Source organism: Myotis davidii, unplaced genomic scaffold (assembly GCF_000327345.1).
Source record: "Myotis davidii unplaced genomic scaffold, ASM32734v1 scaffold346, whole genome shotgun sequence".
In the NCBI taxonomy this organism is placed as follows: Eukaryota; Metazoa; Chordata; class Mammalia; order Chiroptera; family Vespertilionidae; genus Myotis; species Myotis davidii.
The window spans coordinates 605,042-626,484 of record NW_006297386.1 but is presented as its reverse complement, the minus strand read 5'-3'; the positions used below and the strand labels follow the sequence as shown (position 1 = coordinate 626,484).

The window sequence follows — 21,443 nt, the reverse complement described above, 5'->3', positions numbered from 1 at the left end:
TAGTTGCAATGGCCAGCTCTTGACATTACTTATGTAGCTACTGCAATCTCTATGTGATACCAAATAAGATGTGAGATTTTTATCATCAAATCAACCAATTTTTAATTGACTCAACTGCAGAATTGTCATGTACTCTTAACTCAGATTCACCAATTGGTTCCATTTTGCATTATTTGCTCCCATTCTCTCTGTATACAGTCTTGTCCCCTGGTACCCAGAGGAGATTGGGTCCAGGACCCCCCACCGAGAATACCAAAATCCTTCTTTTCTCAAGTCCTTTATATACTAGTAAAATGGTATAATATTTGCACATAACCTAAGCAGAGTTTTTTGTATAATTTAAATCATTTCTAAATTTCTTATAATACCTAATGCAGCATGAGTGCTATATAAATAGTTATTATATAGTATTGTTTATGGAATAATAACAAGAAAAAGATCCATACAAGTTCAGTACAGACCCAACCATCATAGACCTAACTGCATAGTACACGTCAGTAACAATGTCACATTTTTTCCAAACATTTTTCAAATATCCAGTTGGTCAAATCTTCAGATGCAGAACTTGTGAAGATGGGATCCAACTTGAAAAAGCTGGAGATACTGGGGTCCTTTAAGTATTACTAATTTTTTCTGTGTATATTTCCTTAAACAAGATATTCTATTTTGTATGAGTATAATGCAATCCTCAAAGTCTGAGAATTAAACATTAGTTCACTATTATTATCTAATCCATGGCCTATATATTGTATCAATTGTCCTGATAATGTCTTAATAGTTTTTTGTGTGTCTTTTTTTATTTAAATGGCCCAGGATCTAACCCAGCACCATACATTGCATTTAGTTACTTTATCTCTTTAGTTTATTTTGATCAGGAAGAGTTACTCATTTGTTGTTTTTTCCTTGACCTTGAAATTTTTTATGAGTATACATTAGTTGTTTTGTGAAATATTCCTCAGTAGGAGTTTGATGTTTCTTCATTATTAGGTTTTGGTTGCACACTTGGGACAAGAATACCATTGAAGTGATATTACGTTCTCCTCAGTCGATGACATCTGGAGACATATGATGTCAGTCTGTCCCAGTATTTTATTCTCTCCACATCCCTTCCCCAATTAGGAGAAAACTGGGCAGTGGGAAAGCACAGCCTCCTGATCCCGTTCATTAAAAAATCAACTGATGACAGGAAAGACACTATTAACCCCTCCATACCCCTGCTTCCCTTTTCCCCAGGGACGACAGCTCCTTCTCCTCCTCCTCCTCTTCCTCTTCCTCCTCCTCCTCCTTCTCCTCCCACTGTCCCCTTTGGGTTGGACTGTGGTTCCTCCTCCTCCTCCTCCTCTTGGTATAAAATGCCAGCCGCTGCCCTCCCCATCCAGCTCAGGAAGTCGAAAGAGGGAGGGCTCAGCCACAAGCTGAGTGAAGCAAGTTTATCAACTCCACACAACAATAGGGCAAGACGACCTGGACGCTGAGACCTTCCTGCTGGCCAGGCAGGCCCAGGCTGGTTCACCTGCCAGTCTTCGGAGTTTGCCCTCTCCATCCCAGGTTAGAGTGTGTACCAGTGTTTTCAGTGTAGTTACTATTTTTCCCTGTGTAATGAATAAGTGATTTCTATGGAGATACTTTGAGCCTACATAAATATCCTGTTTCATCCTCATTCATTGTAAATCCATTGATGGTTTTCTCATTCCGTTATTAATGTTATATTTTTTGGTTGGTAGTCTATTATAAGAGCTTCCATTTCTCTCTCAATATTTATTTAATCATTTATTTCAAGATGGACTCATCATGAATTTTTATTTTATTCAATGGGTTTTAACCTATTGCCTTTATTATTTATTCATGCTCAAATTTTCTAATAGAAGCTTCTTCAAGCTGGTTCCTATAGTCTGCTGACAGGTGCTGGTAAGAAGCCCCTTAAAACCGGTTCCCAAATCCTTTTGCTATCTCCCCATCTTTGTTTGGGCATTTCCTTACTTTCTGGATCCTGAGTATGTTTTAAGCTCATTTTTCACTTTCTTTGACACGACTCTCAAATTAACCCTTTTTTTGAAAATTAACCCTCCTTTAGTGATAAATAATATTTAAAGACTAAGATAGAGATATATGTACACTTGGGAAATAGGTCTGTATTTCCAAATACAGGTAAATAACATAGGTATAGGTAAATGTGTAGATATTAAATATGGGTTTATCCTGACACCCTCAATTTCAAGCCAACACCTTCTCCTACTGTGACCAACACTGTGATCAGTACTGAAATAATCATTTATTTTTCTCCTCTTGGAAAACTTTTTTTTCTCTATTACCAACTTCAGATAATTTCTTATCATGGGTTCTTATGTCAAGAAGACTTTGTTTTGCTCCAATATATTTGACTCCTAATACAATTTCATGTCATCTTTGAATTTATTTCTCAATAAATTCATGCCTTTCTTTTGTTTGCTAATTTAAAGTTAAGCTAAACTTTTTTAATGTAGTGGGGTGGCATTGGTTAATAAGATTATATAGGTTTCACATGTACATTTCTATGATGCATGATCTGTATATTGCATTGTGTGCCCACCACCCAAAGTCAGATCATCCTCCATCATCATCCATTTGGCCCCCTTTATCCTTTACAACCGCCCCCACCCCCTCTTCCCTCTCCCAACCACCACACTGTCCTCTGTGTCTATGAGTTTTTGTTTGTTTTTCTTATTTGTTCATTTGTTACTTTCAATTTTATATCATGCAGCTTGCACCTTTCTAATGATTAACTAGGGAGGAGGAGATGAGTGTCTCTATTGCAGGTGCCTTGTGATTTGCTCAAGTTTATCTGTTCTGAGCATTCTTTATCTTCCAGTGGATTGCTCTGTGTTCTCTGCTAAGCTGAAGCAATGGAAAAGTTTTAGACTTGATTTTTGTTTTCGGTTTTTGTATATATTGTATTTGTTTTGTTTAGTCATTATTTGTATTTTCTTATGTGCTTTTTGCTAGGTTAGCTTCTAGATTGAGTCCAAGACAAACATTCTTCTTCTACTCAGCAAAAACAGGGAGTCTGTTGTAATTCTCCCTATCATTGTTAAACACCCTCCCCAGATACAGCAACTGATTGTTTTGCTATTTAACACTTTCTCACTTATTACTGAGATTGACTATGCACATTTGTACAAGTCTTTATATATTCACTAGAGGCCCAGTACATGAAATTCATGCACAGGTAGGGTCCCTCGGCCTAATTGGCGATCAGGGCCAAACTGCGGGTGACCGGCGGGGTTATGGGCCCACCCCCCACTCCACTGGCACCTGCCTTGGCTGGCCTGGCACCGCCCACTTGCCAGCCCCACTCCCCACTGCTGCTACTGGTCGCCTCCCTCTGCTCACTGGCACCCGCCTTGGCTGGCCTGGCACTGCCCACTTACAGGCCCCACTCCCCACCAAACCACTGTTCTGCAGGTTGTTCCGCCGTTCGGTCGATATGCATATTAGGGTTTTATATAGATAGATGTGGGTACTCCTTGTGTGAGGAAGGATGTGGGTTATGTTAGAGCAAAGTTTATAGAAATCTGCAGAAATGTGGGGGTAAGGGGAAGAGAATAAAGACTATCACATTACCAATGGGAAAGGCATGTTTGTCAGAAAATAAATTGGTCAGGGACATGCTTGAAGACCCCAATAAAATGAAAAAAAGTTAACAATAGTCACAGGCGAGATTAAAACAGAATGTTAAATGAAATTGAGTAAAAAGATTTGTGAATAGCATTAATTACTAGACTGAGTCAGATTGGATAATATGAATTGATACAGAAGTCATCAATATCTTTATGTGATTTATGCCAAAACATTCAATACAAAGAGAAAAGAAGGGAGATAAATAGATACATGCGTTTACCTAGAATTTGGAATTTCAGTGTTGAGTCATCAGTGAGTTAAGGGAATAAAGGAATCTAAGCAGGTAATAAATACAGAATTGAAATTATAAACCAGGAAGTTGAGTTTGAATATACAAGTAAAGGAAAAATAAAGGAAGTGACAGACTGACACTATAAGAAGTGCCATGTTATGAGTAATATAACACAAATAAAAAGTTGATTAATTGACAAGGTTAAAAAGCTATACAAAGGAAACATTACTGTTAAAGAAAAAAATTCAGATGCATTTCCTGGTGAAAAGCACCCAATGAGGAGTCGTTTTTGATGTGATGAGGCCACAGAACAGCTATTTAAGTAGGCTGCTATCCTAAAGGTGAAAGTGGGACTAACTGAAATGGAAGCATACTCAGAAAGACAATGTCAAGGTCTGAATAGTTGATACACAAGTGTGTGACATTTACCCAGGCTAAGCAAAAGAATTTTCAGCTCTAACTGGTTTGGCTCAGTGGATAGAGCAGTGGTCGGCAAACTCATTAGTCAACAGAGCCAAATATCAACAGTACAACGATTGAAATTTCTTTTGAGAGCCAAATTTTTTAAACTTAAATTATATAGGTAGGCACATTGTTATTAACTTAATTAGGGTACTCCTAAGGCTTAGGAAGAGCCACACTCAAGGGGCCAAAGAGCGGCATGTGGCTCGTGAGCCGCAGGTTGCCGACCACGGGGATAGAGCATTGGCCTGTGGACTGAAGGGTTCCAGATTCAATTCCAGTCAAGGGCATGTACCTTGGTTGTGGGCACATCCCCAGTAAGGCGTGTGCAGAAGGCAGCCTATCGATGTTTCTCTCTTATCAGTGTTTCTAACTCTCTACCCCTCTCCCTTCCTCTCTGTAAAAAATCAATAAAATACATTTTTTTAAAAAGTATAATTTTTTTTAAAAAAAGGATTTTCAAATGCATTAATCTCCAAACTCTTTCATACAGCACTTACTATCAGTCATAGTGAATATCCAACTTGCCAGAAACAGAGACAAACTCTAAGCCCTTACTATGGTACATGAGAAAACCAATCAGCTTCTCTGGTGGCAAGTTGATTACATTGAGACCCTTCCACCCTGAAAGGGCTATCAATCCCTCTGTACTGGAACTGGTACGTATTCTACCTGTGGAAATTACTTTCCTGCTCACAGAGCCTCGGTTTGGATCATAATCTAAGTGCTTATGAAATGTTTGGTCTTTCAACATAGGATCCTGCAAAACATTACATTGGGCCAAAGGACCTACTTTGTGATAAAGGAGGTTCAATGATAGACACAATACCATGAGATCCACTGGTCCTTTTAAATATTGGATTATCCAGAAGCTACCAACATGATAGAGCAATGAAATGACCTTTTGAAGGCAAAGTTGAGGAGACAATTTGGAGATGACACCCTGCAAAGATGAAGCACAAATACCGAACACAGTATACTTTAATGAATTCATTGAGTATATTTTGTTGTTGTTGTTGTTGTTGTTGTTGTTGTTAATCCTCACCAGAGAATATTTTTTCCATTGCTTTTCAGGGAGATTGGAAGGAAGGGAGGGAGGGTGAGAGCAAGAGAGAAACATCGATGTGAGAAAGCCACATTGACTGGTTGCTTCCTGCATACACCTCGACTGAGGGTAGGGAGCAAACCCTCAATCCAGGTACATGCCCTTGATTGGGATTCAAACCTGTGACCCTTTTGTGCATGGGCCAACACTCTAACCACTTAGCCACACTGGCCAGAGCCATTGAATATGTTCTTATTTATGAAAAAAAAGTATATATGAAACCATAACTCCCAACTATGTGACCTTATATTGGAGAGCTATGATCTACAAAAGAAAACATTGGTAGAACAATGACTATATTTTATCCCTGCTTCAGCAAAAGCAAAAGGCATAGCTATCTTCCTAACAGTGATAAATACCTAGTTATAGATTCCAAAAAAATTTCCCTTTGACTGGAATTTGGCCTATTGTATAACCTATCATCCAGCATCATTAGATTTTATATGTATAAAAATTCTGAATTCACACAAATATAACCAAGGCTGTACTTCACTATGAAAGAAACACCCACATTTTCCAATGCACTTCATTTGGAAATAAGATGAGCTAGTAAGCCATACACATGCTATTGTGCCATTAAATAGTAGGCTCATTTGTATGTTATGTGAATTGCCCATGTATATCCCCTTTATAAGGTAGAGCATTTTCTTCACTCCTTGTGTGAAGCTCTTAGTTACATGACTAATCCCAAGTTCACACTTATTTCCAACTATAGGAAAAAAAGGCATTATTCATACCCCATCTGTTAAGAACGTATCATTTTGAAATATAAAGAGTGTTTTAAGATACAGAGTGGTTTTTTTATTCTCTTTGTAATTTGAATGGAAAGGAAATTGATTGTTGAAAGTAAAAAAACTTTAAAGAAAATTTATTTAAAACTTCATTGTCACCTGGTCAGCATGACTCAATGGTTGAGCCTCAACCTATGAACCAGGAGGTCAGGGTTCGATTCCCAGTCAGGGCATATGCCCAGTGTGCAGGCTTGATCCCCAGTGTGGAGTGTGCAGGAGGCAGCCGATCAATGAATCTCTCTCATCATTGATGTTTCTATCTCTTTCCTCTCCCTTTTTCTCTGAAATCAATAAAAAATATATTTTTAAAAAAACACCTTCATTGTCAATATATGTACATCAAGTAGCCCAAGTTGACCTAGTACCCCAAGTATAATTTATTTGCTACCTACCGGGTACAAAGTAGTACATTAGATATTGAGGCCAAGCGGTAGCCTGAGACCATTTCATCAACTTTTCTAACTCCATTTGCAATAATTGTCCATACTTCACCATTAGCATGTATTACTGCTGACCAGGCACATTTATTGTTTCTTGTGCATGATCTTATTTTTACCCCTGCAATTACTAATGTTAAGTTAAACTATGTTTTGAATGTGTAGTGCATACATGTATCTAGGCAGTACAGTAATGTGGATTCAGTAGATCTCAACCAGACCAAATATGACTAAACCAGAGGCCCAGTGCACGAAATATGGGCACTGGTAGGGTCCCTAGCAGCTTCCGGCTGCCGGCTGGGGCCTCCCTCCCTTCCCTAGGCTGCCTGCCTACTACTGCCACCACTGCCACTGACCGCCACCAGCTGGGGGCTCCTGCCACCGCAAGCCAGGATCTCTGTCCCTTCCCCGGCTGGCCCTGCCCCCTTGTCAAACTCCCAGACAATATCCCAGTCCTAGGCAGTACAGTAATGTGGATTCAGTAGATCTAATGATTACCTTGTGATGAGTGGAACTTCACTGATGTAACTGGAGATATCCACAGTGAGTTTTGACCCTAGCAGCTTCCGGCTGCCGGCTGGGGCCTCCCTCCCTTCCCTAGGCTGCCTGCCTACTACTGCCACCACTGCCACTGACCGCCACCAGCTGGGGGCTCCTGCCACCGCAAGCCAGGATCTCTGTCCCTTCCCCGGCTGGCCCTGCCCCCTTGTCAAACTCCCAGACAATATCCCAGTCGGGGGACAATTTGCATACTATGCTTTTATTATATAGGATGAATGGCTGGTCTCCCTTTACTGTAATATGTCTTTAGACTGCCAGAATACATAGTAACTTAAATGTATGATCCTCCATCCTCACTCCCAAAGCTCTTTAAGTCTTGTATCAAGCCACAAATGATCAAGTCACATGACTCTTTTATTTCTTTATTATCAGTTCAACTCAGTTATTTATTATTATTATTACTTTTTCTGAGGTAGTTGATTATTATTTTAATACTCATCCAAGGATATGCTTTTTTGTTGATTTTTAGAGAGAGGAGGTGGGAGAGAGAGAGAGAGGACCATCCATGTGAGAGAAACATTGATCCGTTGCCTCCCATACATGCCCTGACTGGGGATTGAATCCATAACCTAGGTTTGTAGCCTGACTGGGAATCAAACCTTCAAACTTTTGGTGTATAAGACAATGCACCAACCAACTGAGCCACCTTGCCAGGATATGCCCAATATTTTATATTGAGTAAAGTGCAATTAAATTACAGTCTTTAAAACTTATTTTTAAAATGTCCCATAATTGTTTATTTTCAATAAAATTTTATTGCATATCACATCTATATCAACTCTCCTATCTATCTTTTAAGAGTTAACAAATTATTAATGGAAGCATATGACATTCAAGGATATTTTATAGAGTAGCACACAATTACCAGGAATAATACAAGAAGAATTATGTAGAGTAACTAATTAACGTCCATTGCTAAAGAGTAGAATATAGGTAAGGTGCTTACGTAACTTATTCCAACTGGGAGACTTCTAAGGAAGAAAGAGGCTATTTTATTGATGAAACAGATATTAATTGTAGATGTTATTCTAAAGTTTTTTCATTAATTTTTTTTATCAAAGTGAAACATTTGAACAAATTCAGTATTATTTTCTTAGTTGATGTTTGCATGCCAGTAGGAGACCAAATATATAAAAGTTGGGAAAGCCTTACTGCTATGGAGTTTGCTAAACACTTTCCCTGGTTTCTAATGATTACCTTGTGATGAGTGGAACTTCATTGATGTAACTGGAGATATCCACAGTGAGTTTAGATGACTAATTTCTCCCAACCTTTCTCATTGTGCCTATGGCAATTTTCAGTAACTTGAGAGTGAGTTAAGCTTCTAAACACTTATATACACGTTGCAAATTATGTTTTACTGCACAATTAGAAACACAAACGATCTCTCTATTTTCCACGTTGCAACATGGAGCCAGAACAAAGAACTGATTTGGTAAGACCATATTTAAAACTCTGGAAATTCTCGTGAGCATTTTGAGAAGACATTATGCAATAATGTCCTATTCCCTGGATCCTGAATATCATTACCTAGTAGTAGTATGCTTAGATTAAAAAGACCTTTTGGTTATGAATAGAGAAGCCTGAGTCCAAAGATCCTTTGGCAGAGCTCAGGGTGAGCTTTTCATATCAACTATTCTGATCCACCCATTATTTTTCCTTTTACATACACACAACCCAAAGCTATGGAAAGACTCAGCTTATACTCAATGCACTTTTAGTAGGCATTATTAGTGCTCACCAATGTTCTTACTACCTCAGCCTTTTATGCAGAATTTTTGAAAGGCTTGTTTTTATCAACTAAAATACATCAACTTCATTAGCCTGGCATTCACGTCCCTCCCTAAATTAACCCCATCCTCTTTCCCGGCTTCACCGCACATCATTTCTCTTCATATACTTATGCCTGGCCAAGCCGTTTGGTTTTAGTTTATTTCTATTTAACTGACAGCATCATATTTTTCTTCTTTTACACTCTCTGACTCTCCCCTCCATTCCCTCCAAATTGAGCAACTGTCTAGAGTGCAACCTTTTGAAATCTTTTAGTGACAAAGTCAAAAAACTTGAATCATTTCTCAACTGATTATGAGTTCTCCACCCAGTGAACTCTCATCATACTTTGAGGATGTATTTTAGATTCATATAAAATCAGAGTATTATATTATTACTACTTTAGTTATAATAAAAATACTATATTGTTATACCATTACTATATCATTTGTGTGACAGACAGATTTCTCAATTGTTAGGTATCTAATGGCAGAAACCAGGACTTAATCATCCTTTATTCCACAAATTTCCTAGTTCATGATTAAGGAGTTTGAGCTTATCTATACAACCTAGAGAACATTAGGCTACTTGAGCAGTTTCTGACTTTGGTCCTTGATATTGTGCTGGCTCAGAGCTTAACAGTTCTTATCTTTTGAAAATAACACCACAAGCATCTTCAGTTGACCATGGATTAAGCAAGTGTGCCATCTAACTAAAAACAATAACCTGCTATAAAATATACACATTTTCATTATACCAGAACATATTAATTATAATTTTCTTGCCTTGATTTGAGTTACTAAACTCTTTAGGAAATGAATTCCATTTCCCAATAAACTAAACATAGTATTACACAATTAAACATTTAAATTCCACAAAATAATTATTGAAATAAAAGCCCTATCCTACCTAATAAAAGACAAATAGGATAATTAACCATACCTCCACTACGCTTCCTATTGGCTAATCAGGGCGATATGCAAATTAACTGCCAACCAAGATGGCGGCCGGCAGCCACACAGCTGAAGCAAACAGGAGGCTTGCTTGCTCCAGTGATGGAAGAAGCCAAGGTTCCCCACCTGCCACAGCCCAGCTGAGCTCCACTGAAGGCAACAAAGTTTCAATTATAGAAAAAAATAAACCCCGGCCGCTATCTTGGTTGGGTTAATTTGCATATAGTCGCTCTGATTGGCTGGTGGGCATGGCTTAAGGTGTATCAAAGGTACGGTCAATTTGCATGTTTGTCTTTTATTAGAGTAGATAGCTGATATAATTTCAGGGACTAAATATACATAGCTCAGTACCAATTATGGACTGAATGTTTGTGTCCCCCAAAATTAATATGTTGAAACCCTGATACCTAATGTGATACCTTTGGGAAATAAGATTAATGAAGTGTGGGTGTGGTGAGGAGCCTCTCCTGCCTCCTCAGCAGCGCTAAGGATGTCCGACTGCAGTTTAGGCCTGCTCCCCGCTGGCAAGTGGACATCCCCTGAGGGCTGCTGGGCTGCCAGAGGGATGTCTGATGCCATCTTAGGCCCAATCCCCCAGGAAGCAGGCCTAAGCCAGCAAGTGGTCATCCCCCGAGGGATCCCAGATTGTGAGAGAGCACAGGCCGAGCTGAGGGATCCCCACCCCCCTGAGTGCACAAATTTTTGTGCACTGGGCCTCTAGTCCTATATAATAAAAGGGTAATATGCAAATCGACCAAATGGCAGGATGCCTGGTTGCTATGACGTGCACTGACCACCAGGGGGCAGATGCTCAATGCGGGAGCTGTCCCCTGGTGGTCAGTGTGCTCTCACAGGGGGAGCGCAACCAAGCCAGAAACCCTGAGCTGAGCTCAAGGCTGGCGAGCACAGCTGCAGTGGTGGGCAGCACTAAGGATGTCCGACTGCTGGTGGGAGCGGGCCTAAGCCATCATTTGGACATCCCCGGACCCCTCCCAGACTGCAAGAGGGTGCAGGCCAGGCTGGGGGCAACCCCCCCCCCAGCCGAGTGCTCGAATTTCATGCACTGGTCCTCTAGTCTATATACATAAAAGGCTAAGTGACCGGCTGGTAGCTATGATGCGCACTGACCACTAGGGTGCAGACACTCAACACAGGAGCTTCCAAGTGACAGCAACTTTGCAGAGTGCCCTCTCACACTCTGGGACCCCTTAGGGGATGTTGGGCTACTGATTTCAGCCCGATCCCCGCAGACCAGGCCAAGGGATCCACCTGCTGGAGGGGCCTCACTCACTCTGCAGATGGCCTTCAAGCCCCAGCGCCACCCTTGGTGTGGCCAGCGGGAAAGGAACCACAGGAGGTTGGCTCCAGGGCGTGTCCAGCCCATCTCACCCAGTCCTGCCCCACTGGCCACCTTCTAATTAATTTCCTTTCAATCTGCACAAATCTGAGCACTGAGCCTCTACTATTTCCATAATAAGTGAGATTAAGTAAATCCAATTTTTAAAAAAGATTTTCTGGTGGAGTGGGATGGAGGAAATGGTAATGTTTTTCAATTAATTGGAAGAGAAATGCCTTTTCATTTGAAAAATGTAAAATATACTTGCACACTCTCCTTTTCCCTTATTATTGATTAGGGCTATCCATTGAATTCATGACCAAACTCAAAAATAAAATTCAAATCTATACCTATTCATAAACTTTTAAAATTATTTAATTGTTGAACACTTATGAAAACATTGTACTGTAAGTGATCATTCCTCCTTGTGCTGCTCTTGAACCTACATTATTTGGAAAATATTTATGCTGGCTGAAATGTCTTTGCTTTGAAATATTTATTGATAGTGAAGAATGAGATATCAAAGAACATATTGAGTCATAGTCCTGTGACATTTCCATCAGAGGAAATAAACACAGAGTACATTAGAAATCCAATCATGATGCTCAAACATGTGATTTAGTAAAATAGCTACATCAATTTTTCCTATAACTAATATCCTTAAAGATATAAGCTTTCACCCAGCCAGTGTGCCTCAGTGATTGATCATTGACTTATGAACCAGGAGGTCATAGTTTGATTCCTGGTCAGGGCACATGCCCGGGTTGTTTGATCCCCAGTGTGTGGTGTGCAAGAGGCAACCATTCAATGATTCACTCTCATTGATGTTTCTATCTCTCTCTCTCCCTTTCCCTTCCTTTCTGAAATCAATAAAATAAAAAAATTTTAAATTACTATTACTGTCCCCATTTTACAGATAAAGAAACTAAGGCTGTTTGACTTTGGGTAAATCCCTTCACCACCTTCTTTCTCAGGTTATACCAAGTACAAACCAAGTCTTACAGGGGAGCCACAACAATTATCTAAGCATTCATCATTCCATAAGTTTGCTGAGCACTTACTATATGCCAGACACTGTTCAAAGTGCTTGGAATGCCTCAATTAACCAGACAGACAAAATCCCCCATCCTTGTAGAATTTACATTCTAGTTTTAGGTTGGTGGTGGGTACCAGAGCTGTGCTCTTAGCCACTGTGTACAGCTCCCCAACCTAATGGACTGGTAAAATCTCTTACCTTTATACTAGAGGCCCGGTGCATGAAATTCATGCACTTGGGGTAGGTCATCCCTCAGCCCGGATTGCGAGAGGGCTCAGGCCAGGCCAAGGGACCCCACCGATGCACAATCGGGGCCAGGGAGGGACGCAGGAGGTTGGACAGCCAGGGAGGGACCACGGGAGGGCTCCAGGGCATGTCTGGCCCATCTTGCTCAGTCCCAATCAGCCAGACCCCAGCAGCAAGCTAACCTACTGGTCGGAGTGTCTGCCCCCTGGTGGTCAGTGCACGTTATAGCAAGCAGTTGAACAGCCTTAGCACATCATTAGCATATTACACTTTGATTGGTTGAATGGCTGACCAGACAATTGGACACTTAGCATATTAGGCTTTTATTATATAGGATATAAAATTGCTAATCGTCACAAAGCCCTATGAGGCAGGTATACCATTTACTGATAGAAACTAAGGAGTAAAACATGAGCTGAATTTATAAAAATATAATTTTTAAAACAGATAAGAATGAGATTTTTTTGCATTCTCAAACAGTCATATCCTATATAATAAAAGGCCAGTGTCTATAAGCATAACAACTGGAATGACTGCTCAAACAGTCGCCATGAGGTGCATTGACCACCTCTCGGTTTCATCACCCCACCCCACCCCCCGTCACCGCTTGACCATTCACCATGAGGTGCAATGATAACCCCCCGCCCTCCCCCGCCCCAGCCCCACAGGCTCTGATTGCAGCATGGCGAACCAGGAACCACAGCAAACCAAGGTGAGTGGCAGCGGGGCGGGACTGGTGAGCGGACAGGACAGCTGACCTCTTAGTCCCTCACCCTAGCCTGCAGGCTCCAGGGAACCGGAGCCATGCTGCAATCCGGGAACCATGGTGAACCACGGTGGCGGTGGGGTGGGACTGGGGACTGGCGAGCAGGCAGAAGATGGCCCTGATTGCAGGCTAGGCCTAGGGACCCTGCCTGTACATGATTTCATGCACTTAGCCTCTAGTATTTCAAAATAAAGAGCCTATATCTTTAAAAGAAATTGAACCAACTCATCCAAGATCACACAGTTAATAAGTGTTATTCCAAAAACAGAGCCCGGATTTATCAGATGCCAAAGTCCAGACAATTTCTCTACATTATGCCCAAACAAAAATATTTTTCTGCTACTTCCACTGTGCCCTATGGTTTATTTTATATAGGACCCTGTCAAATCAGTTTGTCTTGGAACTGGACAAATAGGTCAGGCAAAAGAACAAAGGGATATGAATATTTTTCAACATGTAAAGAACTTGTTTAATGTTGAGAATAACAGTCTTTACCCAGTATGAGATAGTTTTCCTTTGTTTCACTTTGTTTTTTAAGGTTTTAATGGAAAGAAAATTTGAAAAATCTAATATACACTTACTAAATATTTCTAATACTGAAAGATTGTTGGAAGCTTCTCTTTATTCTTCCCCCTTCCCAAAAAAATATCCAACTGAAATTTTCACATTGGATTTCTATTAAGACTTCTATTTCTTTGTTCTATATACATCTAAGAAAATTATCTCTTACAGTGAATAGGCCCTTAACCAGTAACTAGTCCATTAAGGCCCCTGCATAGGACTTCAGATTACATTTCACCTGCATTGCTACTGCTCCCTTTTGTGCAGTAACCTCCTATATATTTCACACCTCACATTCATGCACCTCCATACCTTGGCCCATACAATTTCTTCACCTTGACATACCCTCCTCTCACCCTCTGGGAATCTATACCCACGTTCCCAAATGCCACATTTTCCGAGGAACCTCTCATGATCCTTTCATCTCACCTCAGGGTTTACAAGATTCTTCTGATATTAGTTTACACAAACATTTACTCAATCACTCAGCAAATGTTTATTGAGCTCACTTTTGTATTTGATATAATTTTTGTGGTTGGGGTTTGGAAAATAACTTGAAGAAGTTGAAAGCTTCTACCTGGACAGATGTTATTTCCTTATTTAGCCTGAAAAGTGCCTGAGGACAAGAATGTATATGAGTCATCTCTGTAGTTCCCACAATATTTAAACCCATTACTTGCACATAACAGGTGCTCAATAAATAGTTGAGATAAATGTATTTTATGAGCAATGAACAAAAAACTAAATAAATGAGTAAAGGTTAATATAAAGTTACCAAAGGCTCGGTGCACAGATTTGTGTACCAGTGGGGTCCCCTGGCCTGCGGGGATTGAGCCAAAACCAGCTCTCAAACATCCCCCGAGGGGTCCAGGATTGTGAGAGGGTGCAGGCCAGGCTGGGGGACCCCACCGGTGCATGAATCCATGCACTGGTCTTCTAGTATGCATATAAGATCTTTGGTTAATCTCTTCCCATCCTCCCCCTTCCCCCCTTCCCTCTGAGATTTATCAGTCTGTTTCATGTTTTCATGCCTGTGGTTTCCACTCCTGTGTTGAGCGTCTTCCCCCTGATGATCAGTGTGTGTCATAGCTACCAGTCTGTTGGTTAAACAGTAGGCTGGTCACTTAGACTTTTATATATAGAGATGATTAATACAGTGTGATAAAGTTAATAGAGTATGGTTTTTGTGCTCCCTTTGTAAAAAAATAATAATAATAATTGTAAAATTTTATTACATTTATTAATTTATTAAAGAACTAGAGGCCCAATGTGGGAAATTTGTGCAGGGGTGGGGGGCTGTGTTCCTCAGCCCAGCCTGCACCCTCTCGAATCTGGGACCCCTTGGAGCAGTCAGATATCCCTCTCACAATCCGAACTACTGGCTCCCCACCACTCGCCTGCCTGCCTGCTTGATTGGTTTTCACTGCTTCTGCCTGCCAGGCTGATCACCCCCTAACCACTCCCCTGCTAGCCTGATCGACACCTAACTGCTCCCCTGCCAGCCCAGTTGCCTTCAACTGCCCTCCCCTGCTGGTCCGGTTGCCCCTAACTGCCTTCCCCTGCTAGCCATCTTGTGGTGGCCATCTTGTGACCACATGGGGGCAACCATCTTTGTGTGAGGATGTGATGGTCAATTTGCATATTACCTCTTTATTATATAGAATAGGAATAAAATATTTAAAGTACCTGACAGGTCTTTGGTGTTCAATCAGAGGTAGCTATTATAGTCACAGTAACTGTTCACAACAGAAAGATCAGATATAATAGTGGGTATTTTTGTTATTAATAGCAAATAAACAGGATTTAAAAAGAGAGAGAGGGACAAGAAAGACAGATAGACAACAAAAGTGGGCTCAAAACAATGTGGAAAAAAGTTCAAAAAAACAAAAAGGAAAATAGAATAATGAAAACAATCTACCTAAATCCTAAGTAGGATTTATATCACTATTTACCTTTCCAGTTCTAATAACGAATGATGAAAGGACATTTGTCTTACATAACCACTTCTAGAATTACAAGATTTTGACAGAATCATATAAGATAGAGGTTCAGAAAAATCCACCTCTTCCCTGTTGAAACATTCTTTTTGTTATTTAGAACAGTAAGAAGCAGCCCATAAAAACTAAAAGGGAAATAATAGACAATGTAGAAACAGCATATCTTGCAGAGTTTACCTGGATTGTAAGTAGATTAGAGGAATGAGAGCAAATTCTAAAATTCTGAAAAAATAGAGGAGCCACAAATATTACCACATGTGTAGCAAACTATAATTAATAAATTCAATAATTTTAAAATTGAATACTTTTAAAATATGGATAAACCTTATAAAAAGGAAACAATTTTATCAAAAATTGTAGACTTAAATTTAAAAATATACCTTATCTTATAGGCATAATGCCTGGTTATCCTATAAGCATGTGAATATGGAGTCTATGCAATTGAAATGCTGAAATAACTAGGGTGAGCTTACATGAAAGCTAGGAGGCTGTGGTCCCACACACAGCTATCACTGTGATAAAACTGTATTCTGGTGTGGTCTGATAATTCACTTCCTTTTATTGAATGCATTCCTCTATTTTCAGAAACATAAATGATCTGAACAAGCAATCGGCAACATAACTTGAGCTGAACGGCCCAGAATTAACCCCCATCACTTGCCATAATTTGAAATTCATTCTTTTGCATTTTAAGGGCCATTTAGGTCAAGAGTTCCTCATTAAAAGACAAAAATCTCTCTTGAAGGGGAAATCCTTATTATCAACTAGTACCCTAGTTAATAGTTAAGAGCTAGCTACAAACAAAGCCCTAGGGCAGTGGTCAGCAAACTCATTAGTCAACAGAGCCAAATATCAACAGTACAACGATTGAAATTTCTTTTGAGAGCCAAATTTTTAAACTTAGACTATATAGGTAGGTACATTGTTATTAACTTAATTAGGGTACTCCTAAGGCTTAGGAAGAGCCACATGCAAGGGCCCAAAGAGCCGCATGTGGCTCGCGAGCCGCAGTTTGCTGACCACGGCCCTAGGAGAACAGGATAGGTACCTGGAAATGAGAAAACGTGGTGAAGGCTGGGAAAGGGTGAGCTATATGGAAAAGAAAAAGGAGGAGGAGCAGAGGGGAAAGGGATTAAAGGAGTCCTGGTCGCCTTACAATTTCTCTGGTTGGGCTTTGGAGCCTACATATATTTGCAACCATTTTCTTGCACAAAGGTAGAAACTATAATGGAAGAAAATTACAGAGTAGACTTCATAATATAAATTACACAAAGCAAAACAAAACAAAACAAACAAAAACACAAATCACCCAAGAAAGAAGTGAGACCTGTTTGAGATTCCACTGAGTGTCAGGAAAGAAACTGGCCCCATAATGAATTTGGTAGGCAGTGGAGGGAGAACCACTGACTTCTTGGTTCCTGGGTCGATGCTCAACCACTGAGCCACACTGGCAGGACTGAATTCTCACTTTTATACCAAACGCCCAAGTATCTCTGATGCTTCTGGGACTGCCAAGGGACCCTCTAGGTAGATATCATTAGACTTCCTAGAATTGATTCGAATAGGAGCTATCTAAATCTTCTCTTTCTGGATCCTAAAAAGATTAGATGTACAATAAAAAAATGAGATAAATAATGTAAAGTGCTTGTCAGAGAGCCTGATATATTGTACATTTCAATAATTGGTAGCTCCCGTTGCCCTGTGGCTAGACAAAATAACTGAAAAGTTATCAAACTTAGGCTTCATCTTGTCTTTGTTCTGGCTCTAAGTACCTGTACTAAGTTAACACCTAAGGCATTTTCTGCTTTCTGTCCTCATTTCAAATATGGGACATGTAATTTTATTTAATTCCTCTCGTGTACAAAATAAATGGCTATTTTGAAAATTTAAAATGCTATAAAGACTTCTGAAATTTTTTTCCTCCCTTTATAGAGTAGCCCAAATTTGATTCACATGCTTTGACTGTCCTTACCAATTCCTTTTCTATGGAATTGGTGTGAGAAAAGAGTGAAGATAAGGGGATACAAAAAGTTCAGTCACTTTAAACAAGTTGATGAGTTTATTAACGTTATGAATGTTGAGACATGAGGAAACAATTCTAGTCTTGTCCTAACTAGCCAGGGAACATAAACTTCTGACCCTTCTAGTCTTGTGTCATGTTTATGTATATATCAACTCATGTGTGTCAGTCAGTACCTGGACTTACACCAGACTTCCAGATAACCCTCTGATTATCCCTTGAAGGACTCACATATCCAGATCTCATGATATTCAACTAACATCCATTGTCCGAAACACAGGATGTGATCAGACCTCCTGCCATTCATCTTCCAGACCAACTGGAATTCATTGTCCAGACCGCCTAACATCAGACTGCTAACGGTCCTTGACTAATGCTAAACCTAAGAATGCAGGACTGATAATTCTCAATCTTGTACTTCTTAGTATAAGAACTCTTAATTTTCCTTCTTTGGAATACTCCTAGGTTTTTGCCTTGCTGCATTTCCATTTTGCAAACCATAATACCCTTGATGTCCCATGCACCAAGGGGTCTCGGGTTCAATTTCCAGTCAGGGCACATGCCTGGGTTGTGGGCTCAATCCCCAATAGGGGGTGTGCAGGAGGCAGCTGATCAATGTGTCTCTCTTATTGATGTCCCCCCCTCTATTTCTTTCCCTTCTCCTCTCTCTCTCTAAAATCAATAAAATACATTAAATAATAACTACAAAGATCCTTGATTAAATATTTATCATTTCTCTCTAGCCAAAGCCTTCAGAACACTTTTTGAGTTTGTCCAACAGATGCCATGCCTCAAAAGCTAAATCTATTCCCATGATTCAAACAAAAGATGTCTCCAGGTTAAGTGGCAAAATATTTTTGTTTAGAAAATATTTAAGAGAAATATGTATGTGTAGAAAACATTCAAGCAGAAAAACCAGTAACAGTATACTGAAATGAAGGGAGGGCTGCAGAAGGCAAAATTATAATCTTGGTGTCTTTCTAGGCAGAAGGTCAATGTTCACTGAAAGGGATGTGTTAATGAATAAAGACATTAAAGTTGAAATAATGCAAGCTTGGGTTTGCAAGCAATATTTGCATTAGGAATGGATTGCAGGTTCAAGTGCCTTAAATAGGAGGTTTGTGGTGATATCAGAAAATAGCCTTATTCTTCTATCGAATTCATTTTATGGGGTCAGTTCCTTTCCTGTCAGTAAATGGAATCTCAAACACATCTTACTTTTTTCTGTTGACTTTCAAAAGGTTAAAAAAAAAAAGTCCTCTGGTCATCTTTAGTCCCACAAAAAAAGTTCAAGATTAATATATCTCAATTCACTTTGAACTTCATTTAAATCAAAATTTCTTTCCTCCCACTACAACATATCCAACGCCTACCATTGGGACAGTCCAGATTTTATCTCTGCTTTCTTTCTTTCTTTCTTTCCTAGTCTCTCCCAACCTCTCCCCACCCCACACACCCATCTCTTTCCTCACAACTGAACAGGCTGCTTCTGTCTCCTCCGGAGTTGAAACTTGAAAGGGAGGAGTTATCGAGGCAAGAAATTTCTTCCTTGCCTCCTTTGTCAAAGACAAGTTATTTAAAACTGACTCTCAGCCCAGCCAGCGTGGCTCAGTGGTTGAGTGTCAACCCATGGTTATGGTTCGATTCCCAGTCAGGGCACATGCCCTAGTTGCAGGCTCAATCTCCAGTGTGGGGGTGTGCAAAAGGCAGCCAACGCATTGTTCTCTCTCATCACTGATGTTTCTCTCTCTCTCTCTCTCTCTCTCCCTCCCTCTCTAAAGTCAATAAAAATATATTTTTAAAACTGACTCTCATGGCCACTTTGGTGAGTCTTTGGCGATCCCATCCTTCAGTCATGATGTCACCTGCAGTGTCCTCGGCAGGGTAAATGCACCTTGCACCTCGTCAGACTAGTCCAGGGGTGGGCAAACTTTTTGACTCAAGGGCCACAATCGGTTCTTAAACTGGACCGGAGGGCCGGAACAAAAGCATGGATGGAGTGTTTGTGTGAACTAATATAAATTCAAAGTAAACATCATTACATAAAAGGGTACGGTCTTTTTTTTTTTTTTTTAGTTTTATTCATTTCAAACAGGCCGCATCCGGCCCGCAGGCCGTAGTTTGCCCACGGCTGGACTAGTCACACACAACTTCTCCTTCAAATTTTGACACGCAGCACACATCTTTAGCCTCTTTCAACTGAGGTCTCAAAATTGCTCTGTGTAATCCAATCAGTCCATAGATAAGACAACCCCAAACTAGCTCTGGCTGGCCCACCATTGACTGGGGTGCCACTACTTTTAAAATAGAGCCCTCTACCCTGGCCAGTATAGGTCAGTTAATGGGCATTGTCCCATGCACCAAAAGGTTGCCAGTTTGATTCTCAGCCCGGGTTGGAGGCTCCATCTCTGGTAGGGGGCATGCAGTGATGTTACACTCTCACATCGATGTTTTTTTCTCTCTCTCCCTCTCCCTTCCTCTCTCTAAAGATGAATTTAAAAAATAAATAAATAAAGTAAAATAGAGCCCTTTCTTTCTTCAGCCTCCCAGCAGACGGATCCACCCACAGCCTTTTACCTTTTAGACTTCCTAAGCGGGAGTCAGATACCAGTCCCCTGTGTTCGCCGAACTACAGAGGACAAATACAGTGCACTCTGAACAGATTTAAAGTCATGCTCACCAGGCCTAAGGTCGGGAGAAAGAACACTTCACCCTGCTCTGAAATTGAAAAGTTTGCAGGTGTCCACCATACCGCTACAAGAGATACTAAACCTTGTGTAACAGTAATCTGCTTAAAAGAGTAAGTTGTGAGACAAAAAAGAAAAAAGAAATAGATAAGTCACTGCTACAAAACTGAGCCCATAACTAGACCCTATACAAATGAAAATGTAATATAGGGAAGGTACTTCAACGTATATAGCCATACATTTGTTTGTGAGAAACCAATATTATTACTCTTACAAGATCCTGCATTAAATAAAATTGTTGTCACTCTCAGAAAATTATAGACAAGGCAATTAGAAACACCAAAGGGCCTTATGGTAAATAAGTTTTAAATCTACCTTACATTTTTTCTTATATAAAAGTGACTGAATTGCAACCCACAACAACCCAAATAAATTAATTTCTTTTACCTTAGTGTTCACCATCATCTTCATTCACTGCTGCTTCAATACTTGTAAGATCATCAGATTTTTAAACACTTCCATATTGAGTAAACAATATGAATAAAGCTCTGCACACTTGTAAGCCAGAGTGTCTTGCTCCGAATCAGAGCTGCAAATAAAGGACCTTTGTTTATATAAGTTTTAATCCTTTGGTAAAGTTTCTTTGGCTCTGAGGGTTGCATAAATCAGGTTATAGAAAAGATTAGTCACTTGGAGCCAAGAAGCTCCTCCTTGCTGGTTTAGTTTTTTATGTTTCTTTTTTTTTTTTTTTAACAGTTAACCCTCCTGTTGCCGTGGCTTATACTATCACATCATGTCAAAAGTCTACAGAAACAGTTAATGAGTT

The 21,443-nt window shown here is 40.1% G+C and overlaps 1 protein-coding gene across 3 annotated transcripts in view; it reads right to left on the bottom strand.

Annotated features, from left to right (window-relative positions):
* The window catches only part of SLCO1A2 (solute carrier organic anion transporter family member 1A2), a 56,979-nt gene extending 35,737 nt beyond the window's left edge, over positions 1 to 21,242 (bottom strand). For 2 of the 3 annotated variants that reach the window (XM_015570089.1, XM_015570091.1), the window contains exon 1: positions 21,065 to 21,242. The gene's annotated coding sequence lies outside the window, so the exon portion shown is untranslated. Of the gene's footprint in view, positions 1 to 14,490; positions 14,530 to 21,064 lie in introns of all 3 variants that reach the window. The other variant, XM_015570088.1, reaches the window with a different exon arrangement.
* Between the last annotated feature and the right edge of the window lie 201 nt (positions 21,243 to 21,443).